This window comes from Trichosurus vulpecula, chromosome 2 (genome assembly GCF_011100635.1).
Source record: "Trichosurus vulpecula isolate mTriVul1 chromosome 2, mTriVul1.pri, whole genome shotgun sequence".
Lineage (NCBI taxonomy): Eukaryota > Metazoa > Chordata > Mammalia > Diprotodontia > Phalangeridae > Trichosurus > Trichosurus vulpecula.
The window spans coordinates 186,239,604-186,256,026 of record NC_050574.1 but is presented as its reverse complement, the minus strand read 5'-3'; the positions used below and the strand labels follow the sequence as shown (position 1 = coordinate 186,256,026).

General features: G+C 42.0%; 1 protein-coding gene across 2 annotated transcripts in view; it reads right to left on the bottom strand.

Annotated features, from left to right (window-relative positions):
* The window catches only part of WASF3 (WASP family member 3), a 183,226-nt gene extending 167,014 nt beyond the window's left edge, over window positions 1-16,212 (bottom strand). For both annotated transcript variants that reach the window (XM_036744465.1, XM_036744464.1), the window contains exon 1: window positions 16,094-16,212. The gene's annotated coding sequence lies outside the window, so the exon portion shown is untranslated. The remainder of the gene's footprint in view (window positions 1-16,093) is intronic.
* Between the last annotated feature and the right edge of the window lie 211 nt (window positions 16,213-16,423).

Genomic DNA, 16,423 nt, shown 5'->3' with positions numbered 1-16,423 from the left:
TTGTGTTACCAGTGCTTAGTACATAGTAGGCACTTAATACATGTTTACTGTATGGTACTGTACCTTTCTGAGATGGCTTTTAAGGATACAATACAGCAGTGAACTAAATTATAAATCTGAAAAAACTAACATGTTATACTTCAAGAGTCAACTGTTGTTCAGTCATTGAGTCATGCTGGACTCTTTGTGACCTGATTTGGGGTTTTCTTGGCAAAAATATTTAAGCGGTTTGCCATTTGCTTCTTCAGTTCATTTTACAGATGAGGAAACTGAGGCAAACAGGGTTAAGTGACTTGTCTAGGATCCCACTGCTAGTAAGTATCTGACACCAGATTTGAACTCATGAAAATAAGTCTTTCTGACTTCAAGTCCAGCACTCTATCCACTAAGCCACCTAGCTGCCCCCAAGAGTCAACTACATGTGCACAAAACAACTCAAAATAGCAGAAGCACCAAGAAGATAGCTATATCTTCAATTTTATTCCCTGGGGTTAGGGTTAGGACTAGCCAACATGGTGTCTAACCCTGACTTTTTTGTTACCCAGATTTTGGCCTTTATGTATACTTTCTAAACAAATGTTAATTAAGGTACATCTTAATACAATAGTGACAACACCTTACCAATGAGCAAAAGGTTCTTTCTTGTTTGCCTCCATAGCTGGGGTTCTAATGCAATTAGTTACACAAGGCTCAAAAAACTGTTCCATTCTTTTTAAGCCCAGCTTCATGGGAAGCCCTGATGAAAATCAGCATTTTTACCAACTACTTGACTCAATGACAGCTGCTCACTTTGGAAGGCCAAATGAAGCAGAACACAATGATGTCAGAGCAAAACATCAAGTGTTTACTTCAAAAGCAGTAAATGCCAATAAGTCATTAAAATAAGATTTCCTTTTGTGCACTTAAAATTTTTTGAAAGTATGAAAGAATGAACATGCTCTTTACGTTAGCTTTGATACATAATGTTATGCAGAAAATCCAATCTGATTTTTTACACTGAACATATAACTTCCATTACACGAAGCCTGATGGGGATGGGGAAAGGACGAGGGACTTCTTCGAATTGCTTTTGGCCTAATGAGAAAAGGTTCTTCACTTCAGTTTTAGGATTACTATTTAATATTTTTTGCATTTGCCTGGGATAGGTCTTCCAGCAAATGCTTAATGGGAAAATTTTTAATGCCAATTTAGGTAACACTCTAAATAACTTTTATGGTTAATTAACAGCTATTCCAAAGAGCCATAAATATAACCACTGCCCTAAAATGAAATAATATTTTTGATTCCTCTCTTACCATTTTCTCTAGTGCTTCTTTAAAAATAAAAAAGAGAAAAGGATAGTTGAAAAGGAAAGTAAAACATTAACAGGACAAGAATGCAAAAATGCTGTCTAGTTTTTCTTACTCATCATTATTATTACAAAATAACAATACATTTGTGTAATGGTTCAAGCTTTACAAGGCACTCTTCCTCATAAGAAACTCTGTAAGATAGAAGCACAAGTGGCAGTATTCACATTTTACAGATAAGGAAAACTGAGGCTTGAAAAGGAGCAGAGCTAAGATTAAAATGTAGTCTCCTGACAACTGAAGAGCAAGGTTTCTTTCCACTCCATCAAGCTACCAGTATTTCTTCAGGGAATTAACAAGGCAGTCAATTTCACAGTCTGCATTTTCAGGCTCTTCTGGTACAGCAAACAGTCAGTTATCCAAAAACAATTATCATTATTTAATACCCCTGAAGTTAAATACCTAGCCCTCAGAAAAGGCTGAGAGTTGGGATCCAAGAAAGCTCAGAGAACTATGGGACTGAACTAAGTAGCACCTGCCCTACAGGAATGGCTAACCCACTACCACCCTTCCAACTCTCATTAGGAGAAGTTTTATATTATAGTTCAGATACAAGAAAAACAGATATCCATTTGTGAGAAATAATAATATATAACATTTTACAATTATACAGAGCATTTTCTATCACAAAGTTCATTTATATAATCATCGATTATATTCAATACATATTTTGTTAGGTACCTACTCTATTCTTAATCTGGTGTCGTAACACTAAGGAGATACAAAGTTTAACCCTCATGGAACTTATAATCTAAGTAGGACAAGGACACAAACGCAGAGAACTGCAAAATGTGTTACATTTTCAGTGCCTAAGAGAGCTGCGAATGAAACACTCTGTGACTGAAGAAAAAAGGTCTTTACCAAATAGGATGACAATAAGCTTCATAGAACAGGTAGCATCTAAGCTGACCTTTGAAGAATGGGTAGGAACTCAACAACCTGAGAGGGAGAGGGAGGGTATTATAACCCTAGGAAATAGTTTATGAGCAATTCACATGTCAGGGAGAAAAACAAGACCATAGAGTGTGGAGAGGATACAAACATGAGATTAAGGCTGGAAAGAAGGAATTGGACTAGATCACGGAGAGCCTCAAACTCCAGGCAAAGAAATCTAAACTTTATTTGGAAAGCAATGGGTAGTTACTGAAGATTTCTGAGCAGAAGTGATATGCAAAGCTACACGAGTGAGAAAGATTATTCAGACAATGATAATAGGGAGAGAGTGATGAAGTGGGGAGAACTTTTAGGAAGTCAATTTATTTATACCAGCAAATGGCAATAAGGGTCAGTATTAGGGTGTGACAGTGAAAACAAAGGAAGGAATATATGTGAGAGATGTAGATGTGGAATTGTATACCAGTAGAAATAGGAAGGATTAAACTACAAAGACAAGGAACATCTGGGGGAAAAGGGAAGGAGAGGAGTTAACCAACTATGGATCCCTAAAGAACACCCATATAGCAAAGTCAGGAAGAGGACAGAAAACCAACAAAGAAGAGGTTATCAGATTACGGACAGGTAGGAGAAAGTATGGTATCTCTGAAGCCAAGGGAATAGACAGTATGCAGGAGGGAACATCAATATTGCCAGAAATAAAAGAAAGATCAAGGAGGATAATACTGGGAGGGAACGCCATTAGACCTGGATATTAGAAGATGATCAATGACCTCTGAGAAAAAACAGTTTCAGTAAAGGGGTAAGGGCAGAAGTCAGATTACAAGGCTTCAAGAAGGCTGTATATGAGGAAGAAATAGAGAAATACAAAACCAAGGTCACAAAGTCACTAACATAGATAAGCTTTACTTTATTACCTTCCTATTATCCTAGGAAAATAAACTTGGGAATAACGATAGACCATCTCTAGCAGGAAAGGCTTATAAATTTAGATAGTCTATATCAGTCACATGAACCAATTTTCAAATCTGGTGTTTACTCTTGCTCAAGACAGACAGAATGATTGACAAGACCGCTAAATAAAACAATGGAGGGTTAGTGAGCATTCTTAGCATGTTTGGCTAATGCAGAACCCATGTGGAAGAGAATAGCAAGACTGATTCTAGAAAGGCATGATGATATAAGGTCTTCATGATTCGGAGCATATGCAGACACTCTATGACCAGTTCTGATCTGCTGACCATGTAGAAAAGAGGAGCTTTTTGACTAGTTTCTGAGCTAGAGCAAGGCATGATTTCAAAAGGAACTAACCTGGAAAAAAGTAGAATTGCTTTGTGTATTTCTTTCATCCTAGAAAGTAAAACTCAAAGCCTCTGAACGTACCTTTATGTCCCCACTCAAGAGCAACATGAAGCCAAGAGCACATGGTCCTGCTGCTGCTTCTGGCACTCTTTTCTGCTTTTAGGTAAAGGAATACTGGAGATGACTACAATCTTGTGTGCTTCAAAAGGTCATTAGAGCAAGCCACCAGAAGTCTGGGAGCTGAACTCCATGCAGAGATTTGCCAGATGCCAGATGATAAGGAGCAAAGCTCCAGTTTAACCTAGCAGAGATCAAAGGTAGCCAGGTAGCCAAGATGGAGCTATAGTTATTCTTGGTGGAGTGAATGCTGTGCATAAGTTGCTTTTAAGCTTGAGCCCATTCTCACCATGAACCAAGGTAGTATATAGGAGAGAGTATTTGGGAAAAACATTTGTATTTCTGTTTTTCCTTGTAGCTTCACAATTAATGGTCCTTTTTAGAAACTAATTGAGTTTAATGAGTTAAAGGAAACTGGTGTGCTAATCATTGATGACTGCCAGTGGGGAAAATACACTGAAATAGTGACTCAAGCTGATGGCACCAGAAAAAGCCCTTCTTGGGAATAATTTGCCCTTCAGGGGTACCTAAGGGGAGATATAATCTTGTTCTAAGGAACCTGACCTCCTAGTATGCATGTGAGTTGGCAGAATAAGTCGTGTCACTACAACAATTAATAAACATATGGCATCGTGTCAGATGCTTTACAAAACACAAGCACAAAATGATCCAAACCGCTACGAAGCTTACTCTCTAATAAAGTCTTCAAAGCCAATCGGATTTCAATAAGCGCTTAGAGCAATGCCAAAGAAAAAGTCTACACTGTGGCTAGGGAAACAATACCAACATAAATGTAAGTGGCTCAGAACGAGTCAATTCATCTCTCCTAGCCTGTGTTTTCTCACCTGTAAAATGGGGACAGTGATAGCAATGAACATCAAATGAGATAACATGTGCAAAGTGTCTGTAAACCTTAGAGTGCTGGACAAATGCTGGATGTCGCTCTTGGTGCTGATGTTATAAAATGACAGCCAAATGCACCCTGGTTAAACCCCTCATCACCTCACATCTATGCCTCTCCAATAGATGAGGAAGTTAGACAAACAGGGTTAAGTGACTTGCCCAGGGTCACACAACTAAGTAGGTATCTGAAGTGGGATTTGAATATGAGTCTTTCTGACTTCAGGCCCAGTACTCTATCCACTGAACCACTTAACTACCTCACTTGGCACACTGTAACCACTTAACAAATGCTTGTTGTTTGATTGACATGTGATTGAATGCAGTGCGATATTGTGTAATACGGACTAGACAGCACATCTTGAACTACGGGTCTCAACCCCACAGTTTAAGAAGTGCTGAAGGGGTCAAGATTGGAAAAAGTTTAAGAAGCCCTGGTCTAAAAGAGCTAGAGGAGATTAGAGAAGAGAAAAGTTAAAGAAGGTAGTCAGGGAAATTTTCATGGAACAGGCAGCACTTTATCTGGGTCTTGGAATAGTTAATATTTCCCCACAAAAATCATTAGAAATCTAGCAAACTAAGGAAGATGAGTCACAAACATCTCAATCTATCTTATTTGTGAAATAGCAAGAATAAGTGACCAAATATATTTATACACAGCTTGAAAGAGACATTCTACTCTAAACATTTAACTCTCTAAAAGGCTTTTCCAAAAAGCCTCAGAATTTCTCAGGAACAAAAAAATGTGATCATAAAAATTTTTTTTTCTAGGAACAAAATATAGGAATAGAAATGAAAAAAATAAAACTCTCTTTAGGACTGACATTAGGTGGTTCAATGGGGGTAAAAGTTCAGAAATTCAATGATAAATTTTGATCTTGGTTCTGCAACTAACTTCATTGTCTGTGAAAAGTTACTTATACTCTGAATACTGTAGTGTTCTCTTGGAAAGCAAAGACAATTATTTAAAGCACACTTCCTCACAGGGCCATTAAAAAGAATGATTAAATGATGCAAAAGTATTTCTAACAGATTTGTAATTAGAATTCTCCAGTGAATTTAGCAGCAGATTTCTGGTTTTTTGAGGGAAGGTATTTTTTTTCTAATCAAATAAAGTTGAGCCTTGATGAAAATGTACTAAAAGAAACAATATGGGGAGTGCACCCAAGATGGCAGGTGGAAAGCAGGGACTTGTGTGAGCTCCCCACCAGGTCCCTCCAAAAACCTATAAAAATGGCTCTGAACAAATTCCAGAGCGGTAGAACCCACAAAATAGCAGAGGGAAGCAGGGATCCAGCCCAGGACAGCCTGGATGGTCACTGGATGAAGTCTATCATGCACAGAGCAGAGGGGAGCGGAGTCCAGCGTGAGCAGCGGCAGGACCAACCAGACCAGGAGCCATGCGGAACAGGCCCTAGTGCCCTGAATCAGTGAGCTGTGGCAGTTAGCAGACTTCTCAACCCACAAACACCAAAGACAACAGAGAAGGTTCGTGGGAAAAGCTGCAGGGGACAGAGTGAAAAGAGTTCCTGGTTCGGCCACTGCTCTGGGGACGGGGGTGAGGGGTGGGGGGTGCAGCTACAGAACTACAGTTGCAGTTGCTTCTGGCCCCAGGCCCACCTGGTGGGAGAAATTAAGTGGCAGATCAGAGCAGGAGTGCAGAGCCTGCTTCAGATTTGCATCAGGTCTGGGTTGGCAGAAGGAGGAGTGGTGGTGTGGCAGAGCTGGCTGTATAGAAATAGCTCTGAAATCAACGGTGCATCCCCTCAAGCTTGAAACAAAGTACTCTTTACTTTACAAGCAGTCATACCCTGCTGAAAAACCCAAGGGTCAAGTAAGTTGGCTGGGAACATGGCCAGGCAGTGAAAACACACTCACATTCAGTCTCAGACTTTGGAATCTTTCTTTGGTGACAAAGAAGACCAAAACATACAGCCAGAAGAAGTCAACAAAGTCAAAGAGCCTACATCAAAATCCTCCAAGAAAAACATGAACTGCTCTCAGGACACGGAAGAGCTCAAAAGGGATTTGGAAAAGCAAGTTAGAGAAGTAGAGGAAAAATTGGGAAGAGAAATGAGAAGGATGCAAGAAAACCATGAAAAACAAGTCAATGAATTGCTAAAGGAGACCCAAAAAAATACTGAAAAAAAATTGAAGAAAACAACACCTTAAAAAATAGACTAACACAAATGGCAAAAGAGCTCCAAAAAGCCAATGAGGAGAAGAATGCCTTGAAAGGCAGAATTAGCCAAATGGAAAAGGAGGTCCAAAAGACCACTGAAGAAAATACTACCTTAAAAATGAGACTGGAACAAGTGGAAGCTAGTGACTTTATTAGACATCAAGATATTATAAAACAGAACCAAAGGAATGAAAAAGTAGAAGACAATGTGAAATATGTCATTGGAAAAACCACTGACCTAGAAAATAGATCCAGGAGAGAGAATTTAAAAATTATTGGACTACCTGAAAGCCATGATCAAAAAAAAAGAGCCTAGATATCATCTTTCAAGAAATTATCAAGGAGAACTACCCTGATATTCTAGAGCCAGAGGGTAAAATAGAAATTGAAAGAATCCACAGATCACCTCCTCAACAAGATCCCAAAAAGAAAACTCCCAGGAATATTGTCGCCAGAGCTCCCAGGTCAAGGAGAAAATACTGCAAGCAGCCAGAAAGAAACAATTTGAGTATTGTGGAAAAACAATCAGGATAACACAGGATCTAGCAGCTTCCACATTAAGGGCTTGGAATACGATATTCCAGACGTCAGTGGAGCTAGGATTAAAACCAAGAATCACCTACCCAGCAAAACTGAGTATCATGCTCCAAGGGAAAATATGGACTTTCAACAAAATAGAGGACTTTCAAGCTTTCTCAGTGAAAAGACCAGAGCTGAATAGAAAATTTGACTTTCAAACACAAGAATCAAGAGAAGCATGAAAAGGTAAACAAGAAAGAGAAATCATAAGGGACTTACTAAAGTTGAACTGTTTTGTTTATATTCCTACATGGAAAGATGATGTGTATGATTCATGAAACTTCAGTATCATAGTAGCTGAAAGGAATATGCACATATATGTGTATGTGTGTGTATATATATATACATACACATATATGTGTGTTTATGTAGGTATATATGTAGATATATATACACAATATATCTACATATATATATATATATACACTATATATCTACATATATATATATATATAGACAGAGGACACAGGGTGAGTTGAATATGAAGGGATGATATCTAAAAAAATAAAATCAAATTAAGGGATGAGAGAGGAATGTATTGAGAGAAGGAGAAAGGGAGAGATAGAATGGGGTAAATTATCTCACATAAAAGTGGCAAGAAAAAGTGGTTCTGTAGGAAGCGAAGAGGGGGCAGGTGAGGAAGAATGAGTAAATCTTGCTCTCATCAGATTTGACCTGAGGAGGGAATACCATACATACTCAATTGGGTATCTTATCTCACAGGAAAGAAGGAGAAGGAAGATAAAAAAGGGAGGATGACAGAAAGGAGGGCAGATAAGGGGAGCAGGTAATCAAAAACCAACACTTTTGAAAAGGGACAGGGTCAATGGAGAAAATTCAATAAAGGGGGATAGGTTAGGAAGGAGCAAAACATAGTTAATCTTTCACAACATGAGTATTGGGGAAGGGTTTAACATAATGATACACATGTGGCCTATGTTGAATTGCTTGCCTTCTTAGGGAGGGTGGGCAGGGAGGGAAGAGGGGTGAGAACGTAGAACTCAAAGTTTTAAAAACAGACATTCAAAAACAAAAAAAAAAGTTTTTGCATGCAATTAGGAAATAAGATACACAGGCAATAGGGCATAGAAATTTATCTTGCCCTACAAGAGAAGAAAGGAAAGGGGGATGGGAGGGGAGTGGGGTGACAGGAAGGAGGGCTGACTGGGGAATGGGGCAACCAGAATATACACCATCTTGGAGTGGGGGGGAGGGTAGAAATGGGGAGAAAATTCGTAATTCAAACTCTTGTGAGAATCAATGCTAAAAACTAAATATATTAAATAAACTAAATAAAATTTAAAAAAAGAAACAATATATTATGGACCATCCAAAACAGTCCAAAGAAAAGTCACTTATTATGGGATTTGTATTTATGCATATCTTTTATAAAGTGTTTGCAAAGTTTATAATGTTTCTACAAAAGAAAGAGGTTCTGACCAGCAGTGATGTCTCTCAGACTCACAGCATTAGCATAAGCAAAGCTGCCCTTTCTCTGTATATGTTCTTTTAAGGCTCATCTCTTGTTCTGTGTAGAAAACATAATGGAATCAAAAGCCCTATCATCCAAGGTTACTACCTGTACCATAAAATACGAATATACTAAAATGGTGATCATGTCAAATGAATTTACTGTGTAGAGCAAGTGAATACCTCTCCCGGGCATTTTCTCCAGCTATCCCTCAGGCCTGGAATGCTCTCCCTCCTCAACTCAACCTCCTGATCTCCCTATCTTCCTTAAAGTCTCAGTGAAACTTCTACCTTCTAGAGAAAGCCTTTCCCAGCCCCTCACTTCTAGTGTCTTCCATCTGTTAATTATTTCCTATTTATCTCATATGTACAGGCCCTTGTTGTCTCTCCATTAAACTGTGTATTCCTCTCGAATAGCGACTGTCTTTAGTCTTTCATCCCAGCACTTAGCACAGTGCCTGGCATACAGTAAAGCCTATTGCCTGACTGACTGATAATGTCCATAAAAAGCTGAAAGGGCAGCTTGATTATAGAAAAGCTCTAAGAAGTGAACTATATTCTTTAAGAAAAAGCTATCTTGATGCATTGAGTGCCTTTAGGTGGAAGACATAGAGTTGTGATGTAAAGGTATTAAACATGAAGAGAGAGTTGTTATAGATCCCTAAAAAGGATCACACAAAATCTGCACATACAGTGAATGAAGAGTATTTGATCTCTGGAAATCTGTAGTCAATGGGTATTCGAATGACTAAATAATGAAATGCTACAAATGTCATAATCTTATAAATATTGAAAGTTTTGTAGATAAAATTATTAACCATCCTGTCCTACTGGACACTAAGATATTTGTAGTTAGTTATTAATCATCTTGTCCTATTGGACACACTGAAATTATAAGGTCCACTCCTTAATAGTGGAGACTTGGGGTGGCCAGAGAGGACAGATAGGGAGTTTGCAGTTGGCTTTCTTCGTGTCCTCAACACTTAGCACAGTGCCTGGTACATAGTAAGTACTTAATAAATGCTTGTTGACTAACTGGCTGACTCAAAGGATCCTTAATCCAATTAAAGTGTAAAAAGTTGCACTGTGCTGTTAGATCATCAAGAATGCAGGGATCCTATCCAATATTAGGCATCAAAATGCCCAGTAGATTGGTCAACACCTTGTAGTTACTCAAACACTTGTTAAATACGTAATACACTTTTCAAAAACCCTGCTATTGAAGGCTCAAGTGGTCAACTCTGGAGCTCAGAGACATCAGGTGCCTGCCATGAGAAATTCAATGCCTCACAGAAAACAAATCTGGCACAATGAGCCTTTGGATGAATATTAAATCCAAATGTATTTGGAAGGAAAACATTGCCAAGATTTACAGCTCTGAGGTCTGCTACCGGGGCAGTGCCTTCTTCCATGCAGCACTAACTGATAAAGAAGAAAAACAAAGCAAATGCCTACTTCGAGAGGTTTAAAAACATGTGCTTCATCAACCACCAGACTAAATTAAAGGGTGGTGGTAGTGTCCCAACTTCACAGAAGAGTACAAGGCAAATTAATCAGTGAACCAGTATTCACTGAACATCTATTGGGCACCTAGAACAAAGTTTCATTGCCATCAGCTGAAGCTAAGCCACATTTGCAATATGGCAAGATAGTTTCTCCATCCAATCAGCACAGAAGCTTATTCCTTGTAACACAATTCTGTTGGGCTCTGTTTGAGTTGTAAAGGGCTGCTCTAGGATGCACTGAAACAGAAAAAAACAAAAGGAAAAAAGCAACAACTACAAGGAAGCAATACTTTAAACACACAGTGAATCATAATTTTTTTTAAAATGCAACACAGCCAGGAAACAACAGAATCAGTAAAACTCCTGAAGCCCTCAAGAATAGGGCAAATTTTCTTAAGAACTCAAATTCATGTAGCACTGGAGAGCCGCTAAAGTACTTTTCTCCTAAAAAAAGTCACCCTGGAAGAAAAGTACCAAAGCTAATGCTCAAGAAATTAGCCTAATTACCTCAAACAGGACATTAACCCAGGGTCATCTGACTCTAAGTTGACTGGTTTTTTCACTACTCAGTGCCACCACTCTAGTAAAAGCTTTGGGGGGAATGAAGAGTCTCACAGGCACTTGAGGGCCAATTGTGACTGTACAATCCAAATACTGGTCCAGAATTACTGGGTGGAGGAACAGAAGGACAGAGAGGCAGAGAGAAACAGAAAGGCAGAGAAATGAGAGAGAGAGAGAGAGAGAGAGAGAGAGAGGGAGAGAGAGAGAGAGAGAGAGAGAGAGAGAGAGAGAGAGAGAGAGAAAGGGAGGGAGGGAGGGAGGGAGGGTGTTGCAGAAGAACAAAGACTTTAAGAATGATGACTAGGGCATGAGTCTTGATTCTGCCATTTATTAGTCATGACCTTGAATAAGCTATTTAACTTAAATGAGCCTCAGTTTCTCTATCTCTAAAATAAGGATAATGATACTTTGAAGGACTACCTGGCGACTATATTCGGGGACTGTGAGAATCTCATGTTCCACATGAAACTTTTCCTAATCCCTGTTAATTCCAGGGCTTTTCCTCCTGGTTGTTTATCTCCAATTTAAACTGTATAGAGCTGGTTTTCACAGTCATTTGCATGTTATCTGTCCCGCTAGACTGTAAACTCCTTGAGAGCAGAGGCTGTTAAATGCCTTTCTTTGTATCCCCAGTGCTTAGCACAGTTCTTGTCACATCAAAAAAAAAAGTTTATTGACTGGCAAAATTAAACATATTTAAGGGCCTACTACATTCACAGAACATAAATGATTTGGGAAATGTAATACAGGATCCCTTCCCCAAAAGAGCACAATCTAGTTAGGGTTTTGAGACATATACATGCAAACAACAATAAGATTTAAAGATCTGTTCAAGACAAAAGCAAGAATGCAGAAGGCAATGAATGATTAATTGCCAGATGAATCTTTCAGACAGTAATTGCCACAAGAGTTGAGATGAGGAGAGTGGAGGTTCTGAAAGACATGAATAGGTTTCTAAGAGTAGAACAACAGGTTCTAAGGAGGATACCAGGCACAGAGTCAAGGCCCTACGAAAGAAGTCTAAGATTGAGACCCTTTGAAAAAGCAAGGAAGAATAAGACACTAAGAAAAAAAGAGCTGAAACATGAGAAAGGAGTCCAAATCCAAGATAGGGAGAAGAGTCCCCAAAGAGAAAAATAGGTTATAAAAGAATAAAAGTACAAGCTTTAAAAAAAGAAGAAAAGATGCCAAGAGCAGACCTGGCTATGAATAAGGGAAAACTGCTCTTCTCCCAAGACGTTTTTTTTTTTTCCTTTACAGAGAACAGAGGCCCCTGAGACCAAATCCTGAGAAAAGGACTAGGTCATGAGGCAGCAGAGCCAAGCATTAAGAAAATACAACACACTGGGGGGGGAAAGAACTGGACCTATGAGAGGAGAACACACTGGGGATAAAATTACCATTCTCCCAGGGGGGAGTCTACCCTGGGAAAGAATAGGTTCTGGGACAAAGGTCAAACTCTGAAGAAGAAGGGTTAGCTTTGAGGGACATGAACAGAACCTCAGGGAGATGAGCACTTCCAGGAGAGGAAAACAAGACTGGGGAGAGAAGAGACTCAAAATTGAATTAAGTGTATGTAGTCCAAGAGAGAAGAAAAATAGACTCTCTTGGAGATTGGGTCTTGAGAAAAGAAGACAGGCCTTGGTAGAAGACAACAACCTTGGGAAAAGCAGCAGAATCTTTGAAGTGAACAAGATGGTTAAAAAAGGGGGCTCTAACAAGATAATATAGGTATTTTTGAGCCTCATCTACACTGCAATTAACTATGAAAATGAAGGACAATGATTATGAGAAGCAAGCTTTTGAATTATTGCCCTATTTTGTGAGTGCACTTCAAACAAAAATAAAACCCTCTTAGACCTGGAAACTGGGGCAAATCTGAAAAAAAGGACCACCATAATTAGCATACCACTTTGTCTCAAATTCTTTTTGGACTCATTATGAAATTATTTTAACTAAGATGTCCCTATAATTTCTAATAAAGCTCATTTGTCACAGATAAGTGTCTCAGGAACACTAAGCATGTAAATATAAAAATGTCACTGATAATAGATTTTGATGTTAACATGATCATCTTTCAAAGCTGTGCTTTATAAACATTTTTTGGTATTTAAAAAATATCTGCAGTTTATGGCAAATCATTTAATGCTAAATATTCACTTCAAGAAAATAAGTGGAAGAATGCTACAACTTTCAAAACTGTCAATGGCAAACTCTATGAGGACTTCTTTTTATATCTCTAGAACAAGTCTCTTTTCCACCAGCAAATGTCAACAGCGTTTTAAGTCAATATGAAATAAGACAGAACATAAGTACCCCAAGTTAGAAATAAAGTTTCACGGAAATTACTCTTATTTGAGCAGACGTAAACACAAAGCTTTAAGCATATAAATGCTACACAACAATTTTCAAAAACATCATTACTCACTTACTTAACAAGGCGGTCTTAAAAGTAGAGGAAAATACCATAGTGATGTTAAAGCTATTAAAATGAAAGGGAGAGAGTGAGGGAGATAGAAAGAGGCAAACTGAAAGGTCTATGGGAAAGGCCAGAGACAGCTTTCTTTTGTCTAACCTCTCAAGAAGATAAAAGAATTGGTTTGCAAGAATTACTACATTGTTATACTGCTAGAGAGGCAAAGTTGAATAACTTGTGTGTACAGAAACAAGAAACTAATATTCAGTACAAACTGCCCTAGAGGCATGCTGAAAAATAACTAATCTCAATGATAGCTAAAAGCTGTATGTTATGAAAACCATAAAATAACAGAAATTTCAAAAAGCATATTTTAGTCAAAGAAATCACAATATCTCTGACAAGTAATTTCAAATGCTCCACCTCATAACAAATATGAATTCTGTAAGAGTTAAGCATCAATGCCCTTTGAAATATATTTTGCTCATCTTTTGACAAGCTTGTATACAAATCAAATAAACTGATTCTTTCATTTTTAGCTTTAAAAAATAGTAAGAATAAAGCAACACTTTAACATAATGCCTAAACAGGACAACAATCCAGCCCACAACAGCTAACATAATGGGTTGCTCAAACCGATCTACTACTCCTGGGTGATAATGAATAACTTTGTTCTTTTGACAGCTTTGAAACTAACCCTAGCGCAGCTTATGAGCCCGGGGAGAAATCGCCATTGCCGGCAAGTACCCGAGACCGGGAGGGAAAGTCCTAGCAGAATAAGAGATTTTTCCACTCTCTGAATCCTCAATGTGGTGGCGGAAGAGTCAGGCTCCCCACCCCCACCCCCGGCCCCCACAGAGAAAGTCTCCTGGGGATTATCAATCAAGGCGACACTGCTCCCTGGCTAGCCAGGCTCTGCTTCACCCCTTCAACTCGAGGCTTGCAGGCTTTCCCCAAAAGCTTTCCCACCGTGACCGAGAACTGAGCATTGTTACTGAGGCTGAGAGTTACTTGGCGGTCCAGGCCAGGGCTCTCTCAGAGGTTGGGGGATGGGGATGGGGGGGGGCACAGGCGAGCGGGCACCGGGGCTATAGCCAGCAGCGGGCACAGGAGGGTAGGCTGGGGCAAAGTACCCAGGCTCATGAACCGAGCAGAGAGGATCCGGGACACAGGGCAAGAAAGGGACAGAGAGCAAGTAGATAAAGGGGGAGTAGAGAGCTAGGGGATGATGAGACACCCCATAGTAGCCGACAGGGGAGATGGAGGAGTAGGCAGAGATTTACCAAGCACACACTAAGGGGAGGGAAGCAGATGGCGGACAGGCAGGGGGATGGAGATCAAACACCTGGAGGGAAGTGTGGGGAGAGCCAGACAGTAGGAATAGAAGGGAAGGGAAAGGTGGCAGGTGAGGGGGGCGGTGCCCTGGAATCGCTCTGGAGGTGGAAAGAACGAGAACTGGCCAAGTACCAGGGCAGGGAAACTGGGAGAGAAAAAAGCTTGGAAAGAGCACGGGGTAAAACAGGTCCAAGTGGAAGATAGCAGGCGCCTAGCTGCTCGGAAGATGGGAAGGCGAGAAGCGGGTCGAGGGGGATCACCCTTTCAGAGACAAGAGATGTAGATAGAGGAGTGGGTCCCACTGGAAGGGAGCAGGAGGAGCCTGGCTGCAGGAAAGGTGGTGGAAGAAGGGTAGGTCCAGTGTTGGGGGAAGGAGCCCGGAGGCATTAGATGAAGAGGAGGGGGTCCCAGTGGAAGAGAGGAAGAGTCTGGCTGCGGAGGATATGGCAAGAGTAGAGAAATGGGTCCAGGGGGAGAGTGCAGGAGCCCGGCTGCGGGGTGGGGGCTAAAGAAGAGTGGGTCCAATGTAAAGAGAAGGAACCTGGGACAAGGAATAGAGTGGATCCAAGGGAACCGAGCAGTAACCTGGGGGCAGGGGTCAAAGGGGAGGGAAGGTTGAGGGGAAGTTGGAGACGAGGAATGGGTCTAGGAAGACAGCAGAAGCCTGGGGGCAGGGGATGGAAGGGAGTGGGTCCAGGGGAAGAGAGCAGGAGACTGGCTGCAGGGTGAGGAGGGGGAAGTGACCGGGGTCGGGGAGGGGGGGGAAGGCGGGGAAGGGAAGGCGAGGGAGGAGGGGTGCTTGGAGGAGAGGAGTAGGTCCAGTGTAAAGAGAAGGAGTCCGAGACAAGGGATGGAGGAGAGTAGGTCCAGGGGGAGAGAGCAGGAGTCTGGAGGCAGGGGTCGAGGGGGAGGGGAATCTAGAGAAGAGTGGGCCGAAAAGAGATCTGGAACCTGGAGCAGAGGGGATAGAGAGGAGTGGGTCCAGGGGGAGGGAGCAGGAGCCTGGCTGCAAGGGGACGTAGAGGAGGGGACCGATCGAGCAGGAGAGCGGAGCTGCGCTGCAGGCAGGGGTGTGGGCTCCCCTCCAGGCAGGCGGTCAGAGGAGCGGGCAACCCCGGGCCCTGGCCCGTACAAGGCATCCGGAGGCGCCCTGGGAGGGACAGGGCAGAGGATGCGACCGCAGCAGCTTCGGGCAGCGGGGAGCACCAAGATCTCTCGCGGGAGGGGCTGCGGACAGACAGTCGGCGCCGAGGCCCGAGCTAGGCTCCCCCGCTAGCCCGGGCCCCGGAGCATGGCCGACCGCAGCGACCTAAGTCGGCCGCGAGGAGGAGGAGGAAGGAAGAGGAGGAAGAAGGCGCCAGGGTCCGAGGGCCCAGCTCCAGCTCCTGCTTCTGCCCCCCATCCCCATCCCGGAGGAGCCGCAAAGCTCGGGAAGGAAGGGAAGGCGAGACAAGAACGACCGAGGACTCCAGCCTGCACTCACCGGCTCTGCCACGGCTTCTTCATCCCCTTTGGTAGCAGCCGGCAAACCCGCGGCCGCCGGAGCCCGCCGCATCCACACGGCACACAGCAGCAGCAGCGCCAGCCACCAGCCCCGCCACCGGCCTGGCCACAGCCACAGCCACGCCCCCTCCAGGCCCTCCCCGCGAGGAGGGAGCTCTGGCCGGGGAGGAGGAGGCGGGGAAAGTGGGGGGTGAAGGGGACAGAGACGCCCCCTCTGCCAACCAAAGCCCACTCGCTGGCCTGCCCCACTCTGATTGGCGATGGTCTTGGCCAATAGCCGACGTGAGAGAAACACGGAGGGAGCTGCTGA